At 40.5% G+C, this 9,101-nt stretch overlaps 1 long non-coding RNA gene across 1 annotated transcript; it reads left to right on the forward strand.

Annotated features, from left to right (window-relative positions):
• Positions 1 to 64: 64 nt before the first annotated feature.
• LOC135701776 (uncharacterized) lies at positions 65 to 1,363 on the forward strand. The gene is made up of 2 exons (XR_010517661.1): positions 65 to 153; positions 621 to 1,363. It is a non-coding gene; the product is annotated as an uncharacterized LOC135701776 (long non-coding RNA).
• Positions 1,364 to 9,101: the final 7,738 nt, after the last annotated feature.

A 9,101-nucleotide genomic window follows, 5' to 3' on the forward strand; every position in this document is an offset into this window, starting at 1 on the left:
ACATCAACGACCGAATTCAAGACCGGGAATACCAAATTTCCAGACGAGAAGGAAACCTGCAAAACATCTAATCTACCCTTACCACCATCCAAGGACGTGCGTCGTTAACCAAGATCAAGATCCGAAGATAAAGAAAGCTTCTTTCAAATTCAGGTGAAGAAACACGACAGATTCATTCGTACATATTTACTTAGAACCCAGTTTATGTGAGCCAGAATTGCGCGGGAGAATGTTTGAGATTTTCCGAGATTAGCGTCAAAGTCAAAGATACGTCACGTTTCCTTCCAAAACAAATTGTGTGTACTTCTAACGGAACCTTTTCAAAGATAAATAAATTCCTAGTACTATGAATTATCAAACTAGAACATAATGTTCAACATTACCAGGGAAAGAAAACCTACAAAACTTGTATGATTTATATCCCAATTAATTTGATTTCTTGATTCGAGTTAACTCTTATTGAAGCTCATAAGAAAACTCAAATGTTTAACTGGGTGGCTAATTATGTAAGATAACAGTTTTAGTGCAAACTTGACTAAACTAAACAGGGAGAATAAACTAATATTGGTATTATTCTTATGACAATGTTTCTTTTCCTTTCCTTTCTTATCTCGTTTCAGGTGTATGAGAAATTTTCAGTTGTCAAACTCCGGAATCTATCATTGCTAAAATCCAATTTATTGTATGTGTACCAAGAAACCGAACCAACAATCATCAACAAGTTGAATAAAAACTTAAAGGCAACAAAACAAAACTAGACACAAGAACTATTAAAATAACCAAAACCTTTATCATCCTTGAAGAAAAATCCTACTTTTTTTTTCTATTTTTACCTTTTTTATCCTTACTCCACACATATATGAATGTAGAATCGTTTAGTGCTAGTTAGTGTCAGTTAACACAGTTAAAATTATTCTTATCATTGGCGGCCGAGATCACTGTTTCGGGGCCTCACCTCGCGGGCCGGTACGATCGTTCTCGCGAGGTGAGGGCCCGAAACAGTGAGATGTCAGCAATACGAGTATGTATGCGATTGAGCGAGCCACAGCGTGAGAACAGAAACTAGCATTAGAAAAAAAAAACTATCTTTAAGATTTAACCTCCAACCGCAGTCGCAGAGAAACAAAAACAAGCATTGATTCGCGCAAAGAACGAGAGCTAGCGAGTATTATCTCCATCGGTGGACTCGAAGGACACTCGAAGGATTGGAGGAACTCAGGGCAAGCAAATAACGAAAATAGCCCGCGAACTCTACTCTTTCGTTTTGAAAATCTAAAATCTTTAAGCTTTTCGGTTGTAAATTTTTATTTAATATAAATGGAAAATGTGAAATCAACAGCTTGTAATAAATCAGTATAGCCTATTTGTTCGTTTTCGTGTCTATTCGATACACATCGTCCATTGTTCCTTTTTCTTATATGGCGTTCGTTTCCCTTCGAATTTGTTGCACATCCTCTCGAGCGTTCTTTCAGTTTAATCCGAAATATTTGGCCGATTTAGGTGTGTTGGAAAGTGTTCAACAAAGTATCAAGCTGCACCGCCATAATCTTTTCTGGTTGGGTTTCCATACATTGTTTCCGAATGAAAAAATCCATGGAAAAACCATATTGTCGTTTTCCGAGAGCTTTTTGAATGTAACATTACAGTTCGAACGTAGACGAGAGTACCTTCAAGAGACCGATGTAAATCACATTATTTATCCATCACCAGGCTTGAAAATGCTCATTACAGCTAAAAAATGCTACTTTGTCAAATTATGAAACTGCCGGTGCCGGTGGTGTAGTGGTAAGCGTGACTGCTTTCTCACCACAATGGGTCTGGGTTCAATCCTAGCCGAGGTCGGTGGGGGTTTTTCTGCGGCTAAAAATCTCTGGTCACGTCTTCCTTCGGACGGAAAGTAAAGCCGTTGGTCCCGGCCCATGTATGTTGAATGGGTGCGATATCCTACGCAGGTGGGTAAGCTAAGCTGTCTTCCTGCACATTCGATTGCCGTCAATGGATGGCACTAGATTGCGGAACAGAGAGCGACGTTAAATAAAGAAAAAAAAAACAAATTAGTGAGTATTCTTCGTTATAACTAATCGCTAATTCTGACACTCTGGAAGCGAAATTGACAGGTTTTATGTGTCATACACACACTTTACCTCCTCTTCTGGCTAATTATATTACATATAAATTATTATTATAATAAATCATAGTTTCATACAGGCCCAAGTAACCAAAAGTTCCGCATTCAACGATTAAAATCACTTCCAAGTTCCGTAAAGTTCAAATAAAGTTCCGACCGAACCTTCAAGTTCCATAAAGTTCCGACAGAACTTTCAAGTTCCATAAAGTTCAAATCTTTATTTGATATTTCGGACAGAACTTTCAATCCACATGAAGCAATCCGCACAAGTCTTTATTAGTAACAAAATTTAATGTACGTAAATATGAAATGAACAGTGGCCCGAATAAATCACAATTCTTATATTTATGCAGTGCATCAACATTCCATCCAAACAAAAAAAAAATTAAAAAGTAATTTCCTGGATTCAAACCCGTGTATTCGGCATGCGATCTACGAACGCTAACCACTGCGCAACAAATGTGATGGAATACCATGCGGGCAAACACCAATTTAAAATTCATCAAGGTGTTGTGTTTCGTATTCAAGTCAGTCAGTCAGTTGGCACTGAAAACTCCAACACTAGGCGGGACAACAGCTCACTATATTATATCTCATCAGATGACGCAGCGGTTCATGCTGGAGCTCTCACGGAGAAGGACTGGGTTTAATTCTTCAAACAGCTCCAATTCTCTATTACTAATGCTTATAAATCAATACACATTAATACCTGCCTTTAGAAATAACTTTCATAAAAGTGCGAACTAATAGAATTGGTGTAGAGAGGACACAAACCTTTTTTAATTTATTTTCTAAAAGTTCCGTTCAAGTTCCGCCAGAAGCTGCTTAGAATGCTCTTCAATTATGATACCGGAACATTCAAGTTCTTATAACGACTTAAAAATGAGGCTGCTTAGAATTCTATAGACCACCTTCAACCAAGCTGGGGAAATACAAGTAACACGTCAAAAACTCGACGATTTTCGGAATTTTTTGTGAGCAAATGAAACAACGCAAACGTTTGAGTTTTTTGGCATTCAATTGCTTAAATCTTCCTTTACATTTGAGATTTTTTTCATTGGTGTGTGACCTCTGTGGGGTCACATCGGAAGGAGGTCGCCTCCGGTGGGGATTGGTAATTGGCGGGCATTCTAGAGACCTGAAAAATGGACAAAACTTACTTTTATCAATTGAACCTTATTCTGAAAAGATTTTTGTTCCATGTGAACCTCTAAAACCAAAAAAAAAAACAATTTAAAAATTTAGAAAAAAATATCTAAAAAAAAATTGATTTTTCACTGTTTTTTTTCCACTTTAGGCAGACCTGAACATTATTTTTTGTAATTTTTTCATGATATCAGTGGTTCACATAGAGTAAAAATCTATTTCCTTCAAGATGCGCCAGGTTTCAAGTCATTGAGATGAGAACTTTTTGAGTTATCTTTCCCGCCAATTTGGAAAACACCGTTTTGAAAAAAAACCCGTTTAAAGTTTTGGGTTGTGTAAAAACATGATTTCTGGAACTTACGGTTAATCGGCGATACCGGGGCCAAAGATCACTCCTTCATCGTGCTCGTAGCATTTAAAAAAAAATTGAAGTAAAATATAAAAAATCAATAAAAAAATTTTTTTTACTTGTATTTCCCCCCTTAAGCCACAAATAGCCTTTTATTAGAACTTTTGGTTACTTGGGGGGTTGCTTCCACTCACTTGCTATAAAAATGATTTTCTGAATTTTGAGATCATTAGATGTGTTTTTTTTTATAATGCGTTTATTTTTCCAGGCTCATTAGCCGTAGCTTTGCGGAGCCGATATTCATCGTTTGGGTTACAAAATTACTTAAAGCTAACGTTAGTAAAGCGGGGACCGATTACTCGCGGCTATCTCGAGGTTAGGGGTAACAAATGGTAACAAACGGATGGTAGGGTAGGGATTGAGAACACAAGGTTTTTTCGAGCAATGTGCTCTCGATCTCGAACTAAGCGACATACTGATGAGATGAAAAAGACAAACATGGGGGTACACCGATGGGCAGCAAACAAGGGGCTGTCCATAAACTACGTTGACAGTTTAGTGGGCGGGGGGGGGGGGGATTTGACAATTATCCACGGCTCATACAAATTTTTTTTTGTATGAACAATTGTCTACGCAGGGGGAGGGGGGGGGGGTTCAATAATTCAAAAAAACTGTCTACGTAGTTTATGAACAGGCCCCAACTTGGGAGAACACAATATGACACTAACTACTAAATCCTTAGATCGATCCGTTTTAAAAACACATAAATTAAATTTAAATAGTCGAGATCTCGGCTCGCCAAGATGTCTCTCTTGGCGAGCCGAGATCTTGCAAAGGTTGTTTTCCTCGGGCCCTGAGGGATGCGGATAACTCGGATCTAGCAACACAATGGAGGGTGCATGATCAAAGCACGTGGTCGATAGCGTGATAGCCACTACCACAAGCGCACAAATTGCTGCCTGCGAGTCCGATTAGAAAGAAATGCAAGTCTAACGAGTAGTGATTGGACATGAGCCTTGACATGACACGTATAAAGACACGGCTAATGTCCAATCCTTTGAACCCCGGCTTGTTCGATACATGTGGGAGAATAGAATGTAACCATCTTCCCAGATCACTCTCATTCAATTTTTGTTGCCAGTTGGTGAGGACTTGCTGACGGGTAATTGAGAAAAATTCCGCAAAGGCGATTTGTCGATCAAAAATATCGCCTTCCATAGCGCCCACTTTAGCCAACGAGTCTGCTTCCTCGTTACCCGGAATAGAGCAATGAGATGGGACCCAGACTAAAGTGATGGTATAGGAGCAGTTAGATAAAGTACTCAATTTAGCTCGGATTTCGGTCAGGAATTACGAGGAGTGCTTCATGGGCCTCATTGATCGAATAGCCTCCAACGAGTTAAGGCTATCTGTAAAAATAAAATAGTGATCAGATGGTATAGTGAGGCAATTTAAACCCGGGGGCAACTTGACAACTCCAGTATATTGCCAGTGTACCCCAACAGTTTGGTTCTGGTGGTTCTGTCAAACTCACAAGTTTCAGAAGGGTTATCTGAATAGGGCGAATGCGGAAATGATGAACAATAAATAAAATCCAAGCTTAAAATTCATATCATTGTCGTGCGCACACCAAACCGCAACGCGCGTCTCACGTCAAAATTAACATTAGTGGCATAGGAAGTCCAGTGATGCCAGCGAGAAATGTCGTTTTGATTTTCAGTCGTATGCGAGGTCGTATGCACAATTCATAATCAGTTTATTAAACTATTTTTGTAGTCTCGTGTGTCTTTGAGCAGAACAGAACCAAATTTGATAATCTGACTGTCAAGTCCATACAAATCAATGTTACCAATGTAAAAAAAAGCTCCGTTAGAGACCGTGATGTCGGATTAAGGAAAGCCGGAGGAGATACTGTATACCAGAGTACTGCGAACTAACTCAAAATGTTTGTCATCTGGGAGCCGAGTCAAACTGTCAAACGGGAGCCAAACATTCAAAAGATCTCAGAAGTAACGTAGGTAGTTACTGTTTGAACCACAAGAGGAGTTCTCGAGTTATGCAGAAATTTCTGTTTCATTTGTATGGGAGCCCCCCTTACAGAAGGGGGAGGGGTCTCGAACCATCATAAGAACCTTCCACGGCCCCAAAAACCCCTGTATACAAATTTTCACGCCAATCGGTTCAGTAGTTTCCGAGTCTATAAGGGTCAGACAGACAGACAGACAGACAGACAGACAGACAGACAGACAGACAGACAGACAGACAGACAGACAGACAGACAGACAGACAGACAGACAGACAGACAGACAGACAGACAGACAGACAGACAGACAGACAGACAGACAGACAGACAGACAGACAGACAGACAGACAGACAGACAGACAGACAGACAGACAGACAGACAGACAGACAGACAGACAGACAGACAGACAGACAGACAGACAGACAGACAGACAGACAGACAGACAGACAGACAGACAGACAGACAGACAGACAGACAGACAGACAGACAGACAGACAGACAGACAGACAGACAGACAGACAGACAGACAGACAGACAGACAGACAGACAGACAGACAGACAGACAGACAGACAGACAGACAGACAGACAGACAGACAGACAGACAGACAGACAGACAGACAGACAGACAGACAGACAGACAGACAGACAGACAGACAGACAGACAGACAGACAGACAGACAGACAGACAGACAGACAGACAGACAGACAGACAGACAGACAGACAGACAGACAGACAGACAGACAGACAGACAGACAGACAGACAGACAGACAGACAGACAGACAGACAGACAGACAGACAGACAGACAGACAGACAGACAGACAGACAGACAGACAGACAGACAGACAGACAGACAGACAGACAGACAGACAGACAGACAGACAGACAGACAGACAGACAGACAGACAGACAGACAGACAGACAGACAGACAGACAGACAGACAGACAGACAGACAGACAGACAGACAGACAGACAGACAGACAGACAGACAGACAGACAGACAGACAGACAGACAGACAGACAGACAGACAGACAGACAGACAGACAGACAGACAGACAGACAGACAGACAGACAGACAGACAGACAGACAGACAGACAGACAGACAGACAGACAGACAGACAGACAGACAGACAGACAGACAGACAGACAGACAGACAGACAGACAGACAGACAGACAGACAGACAGACAGACAGACAGACAGACAGACAGACAGACAGACAGACAGACAGACAGACAGACAGACAGACAGACAGACAGACAGACAGACAGACAGACAGACAGACAGACAGACAGACAGACAGACAGACAGACAGAAATTCATTTTTATATATATAGATAGATTAATAATGCCAAAACTGGGTTGCTGAAACAAGAATGTAATCAAACTTGATAAGAGTCATGTGAGCTTTGTGGGCAGCTGCACCATAGAGGTAACTCTAAGACCACTGGGTCCCGAAGAAAATCATTATTATTTTTGGCTCACTCAGTACCAGAACAACGGTCCCAAGCAGTCCCAAGCTATTTCACTCACCCCTGCATGTTCTGCATGAATCCACACACCCCTGATGTTATCTGTCAAACTTTCATAGCGAATCAAAACAAACATAGTGTAGTAATAGAATTTCAACTAGAATAGGGTACGTTAATCGTTTGCTTGGGACCAATAGGCTACTAAAGTGGTGAGCCAATTTAAAATCGTTAGTTTCGTATTGATTGTTGGCTGCACTCCCACCACCATGTATACGTTATTTCTGGAGCAGAGGAGAAAGAGGCAAGAGTTCATTTGACAGCATGTATATACAATTTCGTGAGCTGTTTCAGCAAAACAATTTGCTGTATACGCAGCTAGTACTGCAAAATGTACAAGGCTAGTATTGCAAAATGTATGAAGGCCTTAAATGCATTTAAGCTAAATATATAATATATCATGCAATTTGACTAATTTTAAATTTCAGTAGTTTACTTTACTTACGCCGTAAGAGAAACACGGGAAAGTAAACATATTTTTTTAATATTATATGGGCCCAGGACAAGTCTTCATTGCACAACTATGCTGAAAGCAATAAACTGAAGGATAGTCAAATTCAAGAGCAAAAAATAACTGCAGAAACCAAAGTATTGTTATTGCCATTAGATGATATAAGAAAATTAAACTAGGTTCAATTTGTATGGATTTATTTCACTTCACCACGAAAATCATAAATTAGCTCTTTTCATATGGCATTCTTGTCCGTTGTTTGGCATCCACACATGGTGAAACAAAAAGTTGGCTTTCCATAGAGAAATATCGCAGCGGCGGTGAAGGACAATCCCTTTGTTTACGTCGTATGGCGACATCTACTATTTGCAAGTGGGTACGTGAAACTAAGGTTATCTGTCACCTTGCCGGGGACTTGGTAACAGCAACAATCAATACGAAACTAACGATTTTAAATTGGCTCACCACTTTAGTAGCCTATTGGTCCCAAGCAAACGATTAACGTACCCTATTCTAGTCGAAATTCTAGTACTACGCAATGTTTGTTTTGATTCGCTATGAAAGTTTGACAGATAAAATGAGGGGTTATTGGTTTTTCCTATGTTTCGAGGGGTGATTCGACAAGCTTGGGACCGAAGATAGTACCAGAGGTGAGCCAAAAAGTTGAGCACGTTTCTTCGGGACCTACTTGTCTTAGAGTTACCTCTATGGTAACAGGGTTTTTGCAGTTGATATGAGGTTCTATGAAATTCGTTGAATACTCCAAATCCAGTGGAAGCGTTTATAGTTGACCGATCTGTGAAAAAAAGTCTTATTGTTACTGACATGGTGGTACTTGTTTGCAAAAATCAAGGGAACAACCATGGACCGATGGTGATCTGGTATTCCACAGATATCTTGCAGCATGGTCAGATCAAAATTTACAGAGGAACTATAAAAGTATTGGAGGCAAACACGAGTGGAATTGAATGAAGAAGGGCCAATCTTCAGCATCATGTACTCGTAATAGTTCCGGTAATTGTGCGAAGAAAATTGATTCTTTGTTGGCATTTTTGTTTCACATACGCAATATTTTTTCTCCACGTGCTTTTGGAATCGAACCAGACACCTAAATACTTGAAAGATATACTTTGAGTGATTGTTCTACCCTGTAGTTGAAGCTGCAACTGTGCAGGATGATGTTTCCTAGATCATATAACTGATGTAAGAACTCAGCACTCACCAACTACCTACTCGAAGATCAAACATACAGCACCCGGTCGACGTAAGCTCCGGAACACCCAGGGTCGGCTAGCTACCGGGTAATCAGAGGGTTTCGCAATACAAAAATTAAGAATTTTTAATTTTCTTTAAATGCATTTATTTGTCCCTTTCTGTATTATGTGCGTGTAGCCTAATCGCGTTGTTCACATACCGCTGCTGCCGTTGCTGGTGAATCGGGATGGTCGACACAGTGACTCCTGTCCTACTG

This window comes from Ochlerotatus camptorhynchus, unplaced genomic scaffold (genome assembly GCF_037179485.1).
Source record: "Ochlerotatus camptorhynchus isolate MF236.1 unplaced genomic scaffold, CSIRO-AGI_Acam_v1.1 ptg000176l, whole genome shotgun sequence".
NCBI classification, from domain to species: domain Eukaryota; kingdom Metazoa; phylum Arthropoda; class Insecta; order Diptera; family Culicidae; genus Ochlerotatus; species Ochlerotatus camptorhynchus.